The following is a 17,579-nucleotide window of genomic DNA, read 5'->3' as shown; positions in this document are numbered from 1 at the left end:
ATTTCTGATCTTCATCCCCTGTCACAGACCAGGCCAAAAGTGGTGCCTCAAATAATGACAACTCTCTATAGGCTCTCATGAAGGATGTTCATCAGGGAAGGAAAGTTGTTTTTCCTCTAGAAATGGAGACAGGAGACCAAAAGGAGAACTATTGAACGACATGAGATTTTCTCAGTTAGGCTGTACATATGAAATAGACACGTGAAATTGCTCCACAATAGAAGGGCATATAAAGAGGAGAAATATCAGGAAAATGCAGCACAATTCTGAAGTTGAAGTCCTTCTTGGGCCATTAGAAGACCCCAGACAAACCTTCCAGGTGAAGCAGCTATTTACCTGCACTTCACTCAATCTAGTCTACTGTATTGCTGCTCTATACTGAGGAAACAAAAGGCAGACTGAGTGACCACTTTGCAAAACACCTATGTTTTGTCCACAAAATTGACCCTGGGCTTCTGATTGCCTGCTACTTTAACACACAGTGTTGCCTGGCCAACAAGTGTCTCAGACTTGCTGAAGCTCAGTGCAAGTTGGAAGAACAGTATTTCATTTCACACTTGGGGACCCTGCAACCTTCAGGACTCAAATACTGAGTTTGATAAGGTTAAAGGCCTGAGTACCTTCTTCCATGTCTTCCCTATACACCAGGCCATGTTATCACATGGTTGGCTACCATTACTAACCCATTGTTATCTATTAATGATCCCCATTAGCAGTCATTGATTCTCCCAGGCTGACCATTATGCAATCTTTTGTCTGCCCAATTGTTCTTCTCTCTCTCTCCGGACCCACCATTTACTCTTCCCTCTTCTGCCCCACCCAACTGTCAGCATATATGCCGACCTTTTCCTAGCAACAATCAATTCTGGAGGAGGGTCAATGGACCGGAAACATTAACTCCACTTTCTCTCCACAGTTGCTGCCAGATCTGCTGAATCTTTTCAGCAATTTGTTTTTGTTTCATCTAGTTTGAACAGTTGGAAAAAAGGTACACACAGAATACTGGGAAAACTCAGCAGATCTGGCAGCAGCTGTCGAGAGAAAGAGTTTGGCTAAGGAGACAGGAAAATAAAATGCTTTTCCGAAGCTTACATTGACTGCCTTGAACCAGTTGGATTTCATCCTTAAACAAGGAATTCAACTTAAACAAGGAATTGGGGAGGGAGATGGGCTAAAAGGGGCCAAGAATTGCCCTTGGCAAGCAGGATTAATCAGACTGCCAAGGCATTTTATACGTGTATTATAAGCAAGAAGGTAGATAGGGAAAGGTTCATTATGCATGGAGCCAGAGAAAATGAATTAGGTTCTTAAATGAGTATTTTGCATCATCACTCACCAAGGAGGAGGACATGGATGACGAGAAGATGAAAGAGGGATATGTTGCTATTCTCAGGCATATTGATATTAAAGTGGGTGATGGTTTTGGGTGTCTTGAAAAACATTAAAGTAGATAAATCTCCAGGACCTGATGGGATCTTTCCCAGGATATGGAGGAAGGCAAGGAGGAGATTGCTAGGGCCTCGACAGAGATCTTTGTATCCCCTTTAGCCACAGGCAAGGCCCCAGATGACTAAAGAATAGCCAATGCTGTTCCTATAAGAAGGCAACAGGGATAATCCAGGAAATTTTAGGCCTGTGAGCCTTGCATCAGTGGTAGGGAAATTATTGCAGAGGATTTTTAGGGACAGGATTTATTTAACTTGGGAAAGAATTGACTCATTAGGGATAATCAGCATGGCTTTGTGCAGGAGAAGTCTCGACTTTCAAATTTGAATCAGCGTTTTGAATAAGTAACATAGATAATTGATGAGGATAGGGCAATGGGTGTTGTCTACATGGACTTGACTAAAGCATTTGACAAGTCCCTCACAGAAGGCTGGTCCAGAAGATGAAGTCACATGGGATTCACAGTGCAGTGGTAAATTGGATACAACATTGGCTTGGTCCTGGAGGGCTGAGGGGAGTTGTGGAGGAGTGTTTTTCCATCTGGACAGAACAGGCCCTTCACCTCATTGTGTCTGTGCTGACCATAATGCCATTCTAAATTAATCCTTTCTACTTGCACATGTTCCATATCCCTCTATTTCAGGTATTTGTCTAAATGCCTCAAAATATTGCTATCGCATCTGGTTCTACCACTTCCTCTGACGTAACAGTGTCTACTCAATGTTTCACACTCTTTGGAGAGAGTTGACATTTTAAGGTTACCACTTTAGAGGACTGACATACTGCAATCAATGTCTGTCACTTCATTTTAGCTATCAATGAGGTAATACTTGAACCACAGTGGTGTTGCCTCACACATTTGCCAGGATTCACACTTAAAATGAGCTAAAACACAAAATGGGTCAAGTACCATCAGATCACTGATCTTTCATCAGAATCAGGAGAATGCTCACTTCTGATAGCTTGTTCCCATGCACGGCTTTGAAAAGCAGCCACAGGAAGAATTGGGTCCAATTACGTTTAGAAGACATTCAGATAGGTATATGATATGAAAGGTTTAGAGGGATATGGGCCAAATGCAGACAAGAGGGGCTAGTTCAGTTTAGGAAACCTGGTTGGCATGGACAAGTTGGGTTGAAGGACCAGTTTTCATGCTGTATGATTCTGTCTACAGCGATAGTGAGAAAGTGTAGTGTTGAGGGGAATGGTAGAGGGTGAACAATCAAATTAAAAGTTTACAACCACCATCTGTCTTTTAAATGGTCTGAAAAGGAAGCCTGGCAGAGAATGCCCAGGACAGGCGAGGGAGACCCAAGATCTGTTTGCATGTGTTCCTGCACAGCACAAACACTCGCTAGAGGGAATTGAAACAAAAACTGAAAAGTTTTTGGATTCGGTATGGCTTGCAGCTAACTAAGAAATAGCCAAATTAGAATAATACTTAGCGATGCCTACAGTGTAATCAAATCAAAAAGCCAACCTAATTATCATTAATTATTCATCATATGGAATGTGGGTGAAGCTTAATCTGTTTGATCTTTGTGAAGGAACACAGCCAGAAGGTTATGAGATTTGAATCTGGTGGGAGATTCTACAATAGAGACTTATCCTGATGAAATTTACCTTGTAAGCATTGAAAAGGTAACCAGAATGAGGGTCTGAGGCATTCACAACAAATGAATGTTTTACCTCTGAGAACAGCTGCAGCGGAGTTGAATTCCCCAAAGGACTGTGGCATCCTACTGTAGAGACTATCCATAAGTAACTAACTTCAGAATTGATTTCTCTGATAAAAAAGGAAATTCTTGGGGAAGTAAGAACTAAACAACATAACAATATAGCTTATAATGTTGCATGTTAAAGTTAATAGTGCTGGCTTTAAGTCACTTAAATGCAAATATTTCTTTTAAACAGGAAGTGAAATCATTTGGCAGAGTTTTATTGGTTAAAACAACATATTTGGATTTATATTTATGTTAATTGTCACCAACTGAATATTAACAAATATAATTAGCAGTGTAAAGCAACATCACCCCCAATAATGCCAACTTATTAGAACTGTTCACTTGGGTTTTCAAATGAGAGCGGTTAGAGTAAACAGCAGCAAGCATGGGGACTATTTTCCCGTCAAATTTGCTGCTGTGGAAAATAAATGTTTTCGTCTTCCACAGGTGTCTTTAGTCCAAATTTAATGGTTCACAATTATGTCTTAACATTTGAATTATTAATCCAAATAGAGGTTTATTTACACTGTTACAGGTTTCAAAACCAAAATATTCATGACTTCCTACTTCTACGATTATCGAACTGTCTCATGAGATTCATTAATAATCTGAGGCACTACAATGATCATATTAACATTTGTTCAACAAACTTTCTGATTGGAGGGTTATGGGGGTTCAGTTGTGAAAGTAGCAGGACATATTGAGAGTGTGAAGAAGCCAGAGCCAATAAAAGTGGAGCTGGACAAACACAAATCAGACAGCAGAGCAGGAAAGTCAACGTTTCGGGCCGAAACCGTTCGTCAGGACTGGAGACAGGGAGGGGGGCCCAGAAATAAATGAAGGGGTGGGGCTGGGGAAAAGTAGGTGGGATGGTGATAGGTGGATGCAGGTAAGGGTTTATAACCTGGGGGCTGCAGAGGGAGAGCGACTTACTGAGCTCTGAGGGAGGAGGAAAACTTCAAGGTGGGCATCCTTAGAGGAGACTTCACAGAATTGGTTTTTAATGACTTGGAGGCAGTAAGGACTGCAGATGCTCCACGTTTATTGACTCTGGCTTCCAGCATCTGCAGTCCTTACCTGTCTCCTAGTCAATAAAAACCAATACTGCGAAATCTTTAAGGACGTCCACCTTCAGGAAGTTTTCCTCCTTCTTCCAAAAGAGGGCTCAGTAAGTTTCCTACTGCAACCACCCCCTTCCAAACATGGTTACCTGCATCCACCTATCACCATCCCAGCCTCAACCCCCTACCCCCTAATTATTTCTGGGCTCCCTTCCCCCTCCCCAGTCCTGAAGAAGGGTTTTGGCCTGAAACGTTGACTTTCCTGCTCCTGATGCTGTCAGACCTATTGTGTTTGTCCAGCGCCACGTTTATTGACATATTGAGAGTGTAGTTAGCAAAGCATATTGGACCTTGGGTTTCACAAAAGTTAGAGGACAAAAGCAGGGAGGTCATACTAAAAACTTCTGGGTAGGCTATAACTAGAGTACTGTGTGCAGTTCTGGTCACAATACTTCAGGAAGGATCTCAGAATCCTTGACAAGGTACAGACAAGATATACTGGAATGCTTCAGGGATTTTGGGTTTTAGCTGTATTTCGGCTGGAAGAGCTGGGGTTGTTCACATTGAAATAAAGGAGATTGAAGGGACATCAAATAGAGAGATACAAGATTACTAAAGATTTAGTTAAGGTAGACAAAGAAACTTGGCTGAAGGCACAAAAAGTAGCGAACACAGATTCAAGGTTTTGGGGTGACTGTTTGGCTCGACGAATTTGACGTAGTCAGGGTAAATGATCTGGAACTTGCTACTGGAGGGTGGAGGAATTAGGGATGATCAATGATTTCAGAAAGGAAATAGGTTAGGTACTTGGAGGAAAAGAACCTGCAAAATTACGTGGTTAGAATAAAGGAATGGGGCTGACTGGATTGCTGTATGCAAAAGTTGGGAAGGACTTGATGAGCCAATTCACCTCCATTCTGTGCCAAAATGACTGATAGATTTTAGTGGCAAACAGAACCATAATAATTAGCTGTTCAACTGCTTCGAAAAATCCGTAAACTGAAACAAATTCAAATTATAACACCATAATTTCTTCATAGTTCTGCATCATAAATGCACCATTAAAATGGTACAATTTCATAGCAAATTCAGGCATAGAATGTCTAAACCTTTGGGAAAATCTTAAGCGTTCAAGTAAAAAAATGTGATGAAGCCCTTAAAACAGAACATAAGAAAATTCAACTATTAAATGTAACCATACTAATCATTGTGAAATGTGCAGTTTTAGTTATATCTTAGTGTGTGAAACTACTGAAGAAATAAAAAATGAAGAAACAACCAATGAAATATAAAGGGTCACGAACTCTCATTTTTCATCATAATCCTTTCATCATAATTGTTTAGAGGTGGGATTTTTGCATAGATACATGTACATTTTGGGAAGATAACGGCAATCTTTTATAGCTTCTACAGAAACCTGCTTTTATCTGATTACTCAAAGATTTCAGGTTTTCCAAAAGAAGAGTGTTTAGACTTGCTGGGCTTGAATTTGCTGTAAAATTATGCTATGTTAATGGTGAATTTACGGCATAGTTCAGTCGTATGGTGCAGAAATGCAAGGAAATTATTGTTAAGCGGATCTATGTCACTATATATGCCATGTCAAAACTTGGAAACTTATATTGCTTGATTGACTAATTTTCATGACTCAAATGTGAGAATTAGATTTTTGGCAATGTGTCAAGATAACTGCTTAAAGACATTCAGGACTTAATCTTGAACAGAAACAAAAAAGGAGAACATTTGTGAAGACAAATAGAGAATATGCTACAATACCATTATATTTTTAGGGGATAAGATCCAATTTTGCAGGTTTAGCCAGACAGGGTATGGTTTTGTACAGTGGAATCTAATTACAAATTTTATGTATTACAGGAAATCATTGCAAGAAAAGCAAACACTACTGTAGCCAAGTTATAATATAGCCATGTATGACAAGCTGAACTGTTGTACTCTATAGAGTCCACAATAGCTTCCTCTTAACTCGATTAATTTGCGACTTTCACATTTCCCACATTATAAAACTTTCGTAATCATTACAATAACATAAATTTAAAGTGGCTATTTATTTTAGAAACAATGATGTTCTAGGGTACTACATTAAGTTTCCAGAATACACAATTTTCCATGCAAAATTTAAGTAGGTGAAGACTGTTTAAATTAACAAATTCATAAAGTCCCTAAGCAAGTCTGAAGGTGGATTCAACCTCCCAAGCTTTGAATAAATGGACTGCTTTGATTTCTAATGTAACGGACCTGAAAGGTTCACTGTTTTTCTCCCTGCGGTTTAATCTGCGGAGCATTTCCAGCATTCTGTTTCATTTATAGATTACAGGTATCTGAAGCATTTTGCTTTAGCTGCTTCAATTTAAACTTACACTGTCTGGATTACGCCCGACAAGGGAGATAAAAATCAAGTTTACTTTCAGATTTGTAGCTAGTAAAGAAGGCTTCATTTCTTTTGCCATAACTTCCAGGACTATGAGTCAAGATCTAGAAAAAGAGATTAGTATACTCAAGTCTTTGCTGACCAACATGGACACACTAGTCCAAATGACCTTCCCCTTTGCTATAAATATCTATGAATCTACATAGATAAACAGCGTCAGGTTTTTTTTCTTTCAATTTATTTCACCTCTATCCCATTCTCTCATCTGGTAATGGACACTACCCAACAGGTTTTCACTGCATAATCTCACCTCCACTAATTTTCCTACTGCACTTTCTCTTTCTCTAGACAATTGTAACTTATTTTGGGGTCTAGTTCCATGATCCTGGCAGCCTTCCAGTAGCTGATGCAAATAACATCTGTGAATGGTTGAAGTGGACATGAGCCAGCTATTCAACATTGGAGCATCATAGCTGACTCAAATGTTATCCAGTCCTAGTGCGAAAAAAAAAATCAGTTGGAATTTCTGGATGCCAGTCAAAGACAAGACCTTAAGCCTTAATTTTAAAATCATTGACTCTTGCTGAGATCAGTTTTTTTTTAAACCCCCCCTCCCCCGACCAGTAGAGATCATGAATTGTATCTCGAGCCTTCTTTACACCACAATTTCCTACCAAACATGCATGATGAGTCAAATAGAGCAATACAGCACATTGGAGCATCTATTTTATGATGAAGCAAGTGATGCCTTTATTCATAAAATAATAATTATAGCATTGGAGATGAAGTAGAACTTAGAACAATAGAGTACAGGAACAAGCCCTTTGGCCCACAACGTCTGTACTAACCATGATGCCATTCTAAACTAATCTTATCTGCCTGCACGTAGTCCATATCCCCTGTTCAATGTCTGTTTTCCCTGCCAGTTCATGTCTCTGTCCAAATGCCTCTTAAATTGTAATGTATCTTCTTCTACCACCTCCCCAGGAGCATGCTCCAGGCACTACCACCCTCTGTGTAAAAGGTTCGCCTTGCACATCTCCTTTAAAAACATTTCCCCTCTCACCTTAAACCTATGTCCCCTAGTATTTGACACAACCACCTTGGGAAAAAGATTCTAACTATTTACCCTATTAATGCCTCTTAAGATTATATACTTCTTTCAGATTGCCCCTCAGACTCCAACTATCTAACAAAAACAATCCTTTCTATTTAGTCATGTTAACTACCTCAAGTATTCCTTCAGATAAAAATCCTACCTCCAAAGTGCATCTAAGCTGAAATGGAAACAGCTACAATGGTCATGGAGAAATTCAAAATCCAAATGACACCTGCCCCTCTGAGGTGACATTTCAATGCAGTAGTAAGCAAGTGCTGCACTGTTGGAGGGCATCACCTTTTGGCTGAGATATTTAACATGGATTCTGTCTTTAAAATATCCCATAGTACATTTTAACAAAGTCAGGCCATTGTGGTCAGTATTCCTCTCAAAAAATTTAGTGAAAATAACATGTATCAAGGAAGACCTAGCAAGCAGCAAGATACATGCTTAAAATTAGTTGCTGTACATTGCATTACAACAGTGACTGCACTTCAAAAGTACTTAATGAGCTTAGGAATTCTTTGGGAAATAAGATTAAAAGTTCTAAATATAAAAGTTTTCTTTTCCTTTGGCTGCAAACAATTGTATCTGTCATCCTTGTTTTAGTGTGGATTTTCATACAACTTCAGGCCAGAGTAATAGGCATTTATTTACAGTTTGTACAGGATGTAAGGCTACAGAACAGTAATACTCTGCTGTACAGGGTTCCAACTTTCTAGGAGAGACTAGTTCATGATTGCAGCCACAGTTACATCATGGCATAATGTTCTGAACAAGGGTCACTGCACTCAAAACATGAACTCTGCTTTCTCTTTGCACGTGCTGCCAAATCTGCTGAGTTTTTCCAACAATTTTCTGTTTTAGTTTCAGATTTCCAGCATCCGCAGTTCTTCATTTTATTTTTTCAAAAAAAAAAGCAGTGGTCAGTATGGACAATCACCGTTTATTGATTTCAAATTCTAAACAACTATGCTTGCACTCTGTACAAGAAGTTTGTTGTGCAAGAGTTCTTCTGAATACATTATTAAATGTTTAAAACAAAAAGTAGGTTTCATGGCAACATCTGTCTTTTAGAATTGCTTTTTGAAGTGATTTTGCAATACAAAGACTGTGTTTGCCTGGCATATTTACATTGCTGATTGTATGCATACAAAGTGAGAAAAGTCACACTTCAGTACTTAGAACGAACCATTGGATGGTTGACTAAACTTCAAAACAGCAAGCAGATTTTGTTGTTAAACAGTTATTTATTTGAGGTTTAATTCCTTGCACAATGTACCACTGTGAAAACAATGCTCAAGACCTCAAGCTAAATGTTATGGAATGCTCAAAACAGTGAAAGGATTTGGAAGTAAACACTTTTCTAGTATACTGTACAATGTTTCTGCAGTGAACATTCACCTAGAGCTGTGATGTGCTGTATTTGCAATTAACTTTTTAAATCGGCATTGCAAAATCCAAATTTTAAATGGCTAATTGAGAACATTTTAAAAAATTATTTTAAGAAATGTGAACATTGTTGATAAGCCCCAGCATTTGTTGTCTCAAGCAGGTAGACCACTGTTTTCAACCATTACAGAGCATCTGCTTCAGGTACACCTAAAGTCCTATTAGGGAAGGAGCTCCAAAATTTTGACCCAGTGATATTCAGCATCTCTCCCAAGATTATTTTCCTGCTGTGCAGATATCGGAGGTCTGTGCTCAGTGACTCCAGGCGGAAGTCAACATGTTGACATGTTGATTAGCATGTGCAGACCCTTGCACAGGATGTGTAGTTGCACAGGTTAAAGGGAACGGCAGTGATGTTGAAGGCATGGCAATATAGGTCCTACTCAGCATGGTGTGTGGCCTAGATGTGAACTTACAGGCGATGTTCCCCACATCTCTTCTGCTTTTGTTCTTTTAAGTGGTCGAGGTCTCAGAATTGGAAGATGCTGTGAAGGAGCTTTAGTGAGTTGCTGCAATGCAAATGGTATATGGTACATACCATTGCAAGTGTGCATCAGTGGTAAAGTTGTTAATGTTCAAGCTGGCATATGGGTTGCCATTTGAGTAGGGTGCATTATCCTGGGTTTTCAGCGTTATTGGAAGCGAACTCATCCAATCAATTGCATAGTACTTAATCAGACTGTTGACTTGTATCTTGTAAATGAGGGAAAGACTCTAGGTCACAGCAGTGAATTATTCATTGCTAAGTTTCTAGCCTGCTATGACCCAACAGTATTTAAATACCTAGAATGTTAAGTTTCTGGTCAATGTTAACTCTCAGAATTTTGATGGTGGACGATTCAGTGACTGCAGTCCCAGTCTTACTTCATATGGACATGGATAGCTCCAGAATCCAAGTGATTGAAAATGGTATTGAAGACTTCAATCATTAGAGAATCTATGGTGCAGGGAAGATCATTGAAGAAGCAGGTGAAGTTGGCCAGGCCTAGAAAACTACCCAGGGGAACTCCTGCATTGACATCCTGGCGCTGGGGTGATTAGCCTCCAACAACTAAATCCATCTCCCTTTTAGCCAGCTCTGAATGTAATGAGTTGAGTGTTCTCCCTATGACTCCCATTCACTTCAACTTTGTTGGATCTGATGCTACCCTTAGTTAAATGCTGCCTTAACTTCTAGGGAAGTCATTCGCACCTTACCTGTGCAATTCAGATTTTTTTCCATGTTTGGAACAAAGCTGTAATGATATCAGGAGCAAGGTGGCTCTGAGCACTGATGACAAGTTATTGCCGTCAAATATCATTCATACAGCAATGACAAAAACACATTCTTTCTATCACTGTGCTAATGACCTAGAGTAGACTGTTGGGTGTGGCAACTGGTCAGATTGATTTTGTTCTGCTATTTATGGACAGGTCATGCCTGGGCAACTTTCCACATTGCTGGCATCTACCTAACAATCTAGTTCATAGAGTGTGCAGTTTTGGTAATAAACTAAATTAGTACATATATGGAATAGATTTTCTCTTTTGCTTTAAAATCTAATCAGCAACCAGAGAGATGGGAAAATAATTGGGATCCTACACCCTGTGGGCATTTTCATTTCATGGGTGGGGAAGTATTAGCCATTGGCAGTCTTGGCAAGTGGTGGCGTGACAGGAGAGAATTTTAGTTTAGGCGGCAAGGTATCTGTATAGGCAGGGTTTAATGAATATGTAAGAGTCTGAGATATAGGATATTGTCCCAGCTGGCCATTACTGGTACCTTGTGGTGTTTGCTATCACTTCTAGTGTAGTACTGAGTAAGGACTACTTGAGGTAGCTTGCTGCCACAAATCCTCCCTTGTCTTTGCTTTGTTGTGGGCCTATATTGTGATGAGGGATAGAGTAAATACAGAAGAATGTGTTCTTGGATTACAAGAAGGTTTACTGCATGACAGCGCAACTACAGATATAATTACTTGGCGCTGGCACAGATATACTTTCTCCCTCCAAAAGCCACTGTAGAGTTCCTAGTCTCCTCCTCTAGACCTGGGTGAACTCCATAGAATGGATAGAGCCAATTAATGTTAACCCCCCTCATTGCCATTACAAACCATACAAAAGTATGTTGTGACGTAACTGTGACCCCAATAGTCATGAGATAGGACTCCTGCTAGACAACTGAAACTGATACAAGAGTGGGGTGCTCTGCTGCCTTATCATGCATGTATTGTTAATAAACATGGTTTTAAAAGAACCAGAGTGTCTGGCCTGCGTTTGTATCAAGTACAAACCCATACTGAAATAGTATCAGCAGGCATTGGTGACTAATTCTACCTTCTCTGCTGCCATTCTGCTGGATTTCTTCAGGAAAGGAAGATGAAAATGAAAGAAAATGGGGTAGTGATATAGACAGAATATGAAATGTGAATATGCAAATGTTAAAGTGAAATTAATTTAAGTTACTAAGCAGGTAGATGCAGACCTGCACATAAAAAAAACGAATTGTGCGCCTTATATACTTCAAGTGACCATTTAGAACAGATAATGGCAAAATTAGAGAAGAAATCAGGAGCCAAGATGGGCAGTCATGTTGTTGGTGGGGAGGCAGAGAGGGAGGAAATTGGCAAAACAGAATTAGTATTTTGAATTAGATTATGTAAACTTCAACAGTCCTTAGTCTGCAGCAATACCTCTGACTTAGAGATCACAAAGCTTTCACTTTTTTAAAAAAAATCAATTAATAGAAACAGTGAACAAAATCAGGATTGTCTATCTCTATTTGAATACTTCTACCTCCAGATTTTAATCAGAACATTTTATAGCAAAACCATCCATAAAAACGTAAGTTATACTTCACAATGCAAACATTTAATTGCACTTTAAAAGAGCATGAATACATAATAACCTTTATCCTAAAACAATCCAGGGTATAATATTGACTCTTGTTCTTTTCCACAAGTACTCCAGTGGAAATTGTGCAATACGCTACCCTACATTTTTTAAGTCATTCGTCAAGCTTTGTGAAATTAATTAACAAGTATATTTTAGGTTTGGTATAAAGATTAGAAATAATGATTAAGTAACCTATTTAAAATCAATTTGAAGAGTGGAGTTAAAAACAGTGACACCATACCATCATTGACAGACACCTTAAAGTAGAAATTAACTGGTCATTCATCATAGTTTTAGCAGACTACCAAATAACAATGTGCAGGTTTGCCTGCAGTACAGTGCTTTCATTGTGAAGTAAATTGACTATGAATGAAACACCAAGATTTTCTTGACATGAAACAATTTATAAACATAAAAGTGAATTATCTCCCTGCAAATACATGTGGATTGATATATAAAATCCAACCATGGGTTCACATGTACCTTACCTAGCTCTTTGGAAACTGGTGACTGAGAGCTCAATTCTGCCAATTTTGAAATGCCGTCAAAGTAAGTTTTTCCTGCAGCCACCATAGCTGTTAAAATAAACAAAATATTTCAACAAACTGCAGTTATTTGTTTAGCAAACAATCACAATATTCTTTGTTCTAAGAGACATCAAGTTAACCAAAACAAAATAAAGAACTGTGGATGCTTGCGATCTGACACAGAAATTTTGTTGGTGAAACTCAGCAGGTCTGGCAGCATCAGTGGGAAGAAAGCGGAGTTAACGTTTTGAGTCAAGTGACTCTTCAGAGCTGAAGAGTTAACTCTACCTTCTTCCCACCAATGCTGCCATTCCTGCAGTGTTTCGCCAGCAATTTCAGTTTTTGTTTCAGGTTGATCCAAACCTAGAATCAAGTAAAGACAGCTATTCTATTCAGGTAATTCACTAGTGTCAGATTATTGCATTTTCCTCTTAGTGGTAAGGTAATATTTTACAATTTAAAAACTACCTCTTTTATTCCTCCACATTCCAAGTTTAAGGTAGCAAGTGAATATAGCTATGATCGTCAAAATGGATAGGACGACTAATTTTGAGAACCAGGTTACGAATAGCATTAGAAAAGCATACACTTGCATCTCATTGGGTTGCATGTACATGTCACAAATTTGGGATTTGTATTCTTGTGATTTGTTTTCCAGGTTGTTCATTGTTATTTCACAATTTATCTTGTACGAACAAAAATATCAAATGAGAAAAAAAATCCTTTCATTTAACACCAAAAACACATTTTTACCCAAGATTATTTTAGGACGTAATATGACAAAGTACCATCATGGAGGCCTCCAGGAAGAAAAATAAAATTCTTTGTCTTTCGCATGCATGTCAACCAGCCACATATTACTAGTTTGCTTCATAAGTGGCTCTGCCTCTCGCTGCCAAAGCCTCCCGAGTTCTGGGATTCGTTCCCCCAAGCTCTCTACCCATCTTTCCTCTTTTAAAGCACTCTTTAAAACCCACTCAGAGATAGTAGGAACTGCCGATGCTGGAGAATCTGAGATAGCCAGGTGTAGAGCTGGACGAACACAGCAGGCCAGGCAGCAAAGGAGCAGAAAAGCTGACGTTTTGGGTCTGACCTGCTCCTCTGATGCCGCCTGGCCTGCTGTGTTCATCCAGCTCCACGTCTTGTTATCTCTTTAAAACCCATCTCTTTTACCAAGCTTTGGGTCATTGGTCTCAATATGTTTTGCAGATTAGTAAATTTTTGTTCAATACCAACCCTGTGAAATACTTTGGGAGGTTTTATTATATGAAGTGCAATGTGAGTGCAAATTGTATTGTATTTGCATTTTCTTCTCTGTTATGTCTTTAAACTTTTGTATAGTACTTTGTTAATTCAAGAATCAGATTTAAGGCTTTTTGAAAATGGTTAACATCAGAAAAAAGGTTTTAATGTAAAACAAAAAAGCAGCTACTATAGAATTTAAAACTAAATTAGAATTTCAGGTAGTTTTTTTAAAAACATGTGAAATATTACAATTATCATCCCTTCCGATCCTACAAATTTATAGAGTCGCACACCCATCAGATCATTTGGAAGTACGATAACACTGGAACAGAAATCGATAAAGATCAGTGCAAATTCCTTTGATCAAGGCAAATCTCAAGTTTCTCTGCAAGTCCATTTGGCAAAGTGGTTTCAACAATGTGAAAAGGAAGTGCCAATTTTTCTGGGCTGGGTCTCCTTTTAAATAGCTGGGAGTAGAAGGATTATTGTCCAGGAGCTTATAAAAGTTTAAACAAGAGAGTTTATCACTGCACAGTGTAAACTAGAGCTTTTAAAATTGGACAGTTTCCCTGCAGACTAATAATAGTCAAAAAGTATTATGAAAGGAATTTAAAATTAAACTCTTCTAAAAATTCCAATCTTTAAAGTATGTCATCAATTTTTTAAAATTAACCCCAGTTTTCTAATTTTGTCCAATAACAGTATTAAACCTATTTGGAAAACCTTTCAGAATTTTTCCCTAGGTTTTACTGCAACTCAATTATAATTGGAAAGGGACCTTTCAAACATGAGCAAGATGCACTCCTGAGAACAGATAAAAAATTAAAGATTTTCCCTTGACAACAATCAGACTAGGAAGATTAGTTTATGTCTCCTTCAATCAAGAGAAATGTTAGTTTCCCCCACCCTACAAGTCTTACATCACCAATTTGGTTCAAGGAATAGATGATCCAATGGCTGTACAGTTTCAATGCTGGTTAGAAGCCCATGTCTGCCTTGGGTGGAAGTGTACACCATTTTTTTTGATGTCACAATCCTTTCTTGCACCCCTCGAGAGGAAGGGAGAAACAAGTCAAAAATCATGGTTACTTGTATTTTTTTTCAAAAAAAAAAAAAAAAAAAAAATCCAGAGCAAGCCCACATTTACAAAAAGCCACATTTACTTTGTTTACGTCACAAATTGTGATCTTTACGCTTGGAGGTCGGTTCTAGAATGCAGTGTCTATCTCTTATGCAACATTAAATACTTTCAGATCCTGTGTCTCAGCATAATAGATGTCCAGTCTGAGAAATTGGATTATCAGTCCCCATAAATTTTCTGGGTACCATTACACTGCAATGTGTGTTGATGAGAAGTGGTCTCGGGTTTATTTCATTATTAAACCTGTACTGTGCAGTGTGGGCATTGAAGTCCAGACGGACTTTGAAGTGAAAATCCAAAGTACTCTTATCTTGCCTTGTTCCAGCATGAAGTTAAGCCCTGGCTCTAGTTTCAAGCTATGTAAAATTGATGCAAAGTAAAACCAGCATAGTTGTAGCATAAATGTACATTGATGACTTTCTAAATAAAAGCCGAAAGAATTGCGAATGCTGTAAATCAGGAACAAAAACAAAGTTGCTGGAAAAGCTCAGCCGATCTGGCAGCATCTGAGAAGAAAACAAAAACAGAGTTAAAGTTTCGGGTCCAGTGACCCTTCCTGAGAACTTTCTAATTCAGTACTAAAATCCAGTCTTGGAATGAAGGCCACAATTATCAAAAGAATAGATGTTTTTCATTCCGCTTATGAAAATATAATATAACTTGTTAGGAAACAAGGTGACACAGTTTGATCAGCTTGCTTCTTAATAAAATGTACATTGTGAAATTTCACAATATTGGGTTTAATCCAGGTAGCTCACTGGGTTAGAATGAAGTTACATGACTCAGCTTCAACTAAATCAGATTTACAAAGATTTGAAGGTAGCTACAAATAAGCCTATTCATATTGACCACCCACCAAAGCCCAGACTTCCCAAGTAAGTATTTTGCCCATATACAAGACCTTACTCAGGCTTCAGAATGCCTTGTTTGGATTTTCTCTCTTAATATGGGCGATATCAAGACTTTGGGGAAAAAAAATGTACAGAGGAGGGCCGCAAGATTAATTCCCAGTTTGTAACATTTTTATGAACTGCAATTGAACAGGGCTCCACATTCGGGGAAGTACAGATTTAGCCTAAATTTAAACTTAAATCAGATCACTCCTCTGGGACAAAGTATCATGCAATCAAGTTCTTTGAAGCATACATAGTTACAGTTGCAGCATAGGTAATGCAGTTGCAAATACGTGCACAGCAAGCTTGCACAACAGCCAGATAATCTTTTTTAGTGATGTTGGCTGGTGGTTAGACATTGGCCAGAAGGCCAAGGATAATTCTCTTGCTCTTCAATATAGCTTCATGGGATTTTTAACACTACCTGACAGCACAAACTAGGCCTCAGTTTAATGTCTCATTTGAAAGCTGGCATTGCCAGCAGAGCTGCATTCAGTTAGCATTATATTAAAATATCAGCCTAAACATGCATGCTCAGCTCTGTATGGAACCTTTGCCTACCAGCCAAAAGGCTTGAATGCTTTCAACTGTGCCACAGCTACAGTGAATAGTTTTTTTACAATTGACTGAATTAGGGAAGTTAAGGCTTGACTCTAGGTTAGATCATTGGAGGCATTTTCTAGAGAATATCAGTCAACTAGAACATGTTGCCAGTTCGTGCAGTGGACGGACTGAAATTGCCAAATTCCATCAAGTGAGAAGTGGACCTGCTCCTAGCTGGGGCAGAAATCACCTTGTACAAGGTGGTCAGTACGGCATAACATTGTTTATGTCAGATGATCTCCTTTGACTAGTTCTGATAATTTAAGGGGTTTGGGGTGGTGGGGGGTGTTGGGTTATAAAACAAGTTCAGATTGCACCCATCCCACCACATTAACACTGGCCTTCATTTCTCCCAGGAAATGATTTTGGGTGGGATGAGAATGGGCTAGGTAGGAATCACAATTTGCTAGATCACCCTGGGTGAACCAGAGTGTCTTTTTCTACCAGTCATGATTTGCATGTTTGTAAAACAAAACCAAACTGCTTTTGTTACCTTGAATTGTTAAAAAAGAAAACTTCAAAAAGTGAGAACATGAGCATAGATGAAAGTAAAACAAAAAAAGATTTAGTGGGTAGTATTTTCTAACTAACTGAATCTAAATAATGTTATGACATCATCTGAAAACAATTCAGATGGGTAGACACAAAATAATGGACAGTGATGAATAAATTCAATACACATGTCGTGCTTCAGTATTTGTATCAGAATAAATTATTAAATAGCAGATTTACACCAACAGCAAGAAGCATTCTCACATGGACCTTTCATTCATCACTAAACCACCTATATACATTGCCTGTGTTCGCCTTTCCGATAATACAGCCTATCAACGTTTGGTGAGGCAAATTACGAGAAAGATACTTGGCATTAGATAGGGATATGCAAATGACAAAATTTGAAATTTAATAATTCTAAAACAAACCAATAATGATTTGCATTATAACTAAATTAACTCAATATTTATGACAAGACAAATCCATCTGCCCCCTTTCGAACTGCCAGTCCAAGTCATAATTCAACTTAGAGCTGTTGTAATGATGAGAAGCCCACTGATGTGCAACAATTGTTCATTGTTACCTCACACTGCTCTCAGGACGGACTCAAATGCAAGCTAATGTCTTTCA

At 38.6% G+C, this 17,579-nt stretch overlaps 1 long non-coding RNA gene across 1 annotated transcript in view; it reads right to left on the bottom strand.

Moving 5' to 3' along the window:
- Positions 1-12,531: 12,531 nt before the first annotated feature.
- LOC109918963 overlaps positions 12,532-17,579 on the bottom strand; it is a 28,273-nt gene continuing 23,225 nt past the window's right edge. The window contains exon 3 of the long non-coding RNA XR_007264376.1: positions 12,532-12,620. This is a non-coding gene — a long non-coding RNA (uncharacterized LOC109918963). The remainder of the gene's footprint in view (positions 12,621-17,579) is intronic.

Source organism: Rhincodon typus, chromosome 21 (genome assembly GCF_021869965.1).
Source record: "Rhincodon typus isolate 14 chromosome 21, sRhiTyp1.1, whole genome shotgun sequence".
Taxonomy (NCBI): domain Eukaryota; kingdom Metazoa; phylum Chordata; class Chondrichthyes; order Orectolobiformes; family Rhincodontidae; genus Rhincodon; species Rhincodon typus.
The sequence above is the reverse complement of the archived record's forward strand: the minus strand, read 5'-3'. Positions and strand labels throughout refer to the sequence as shown.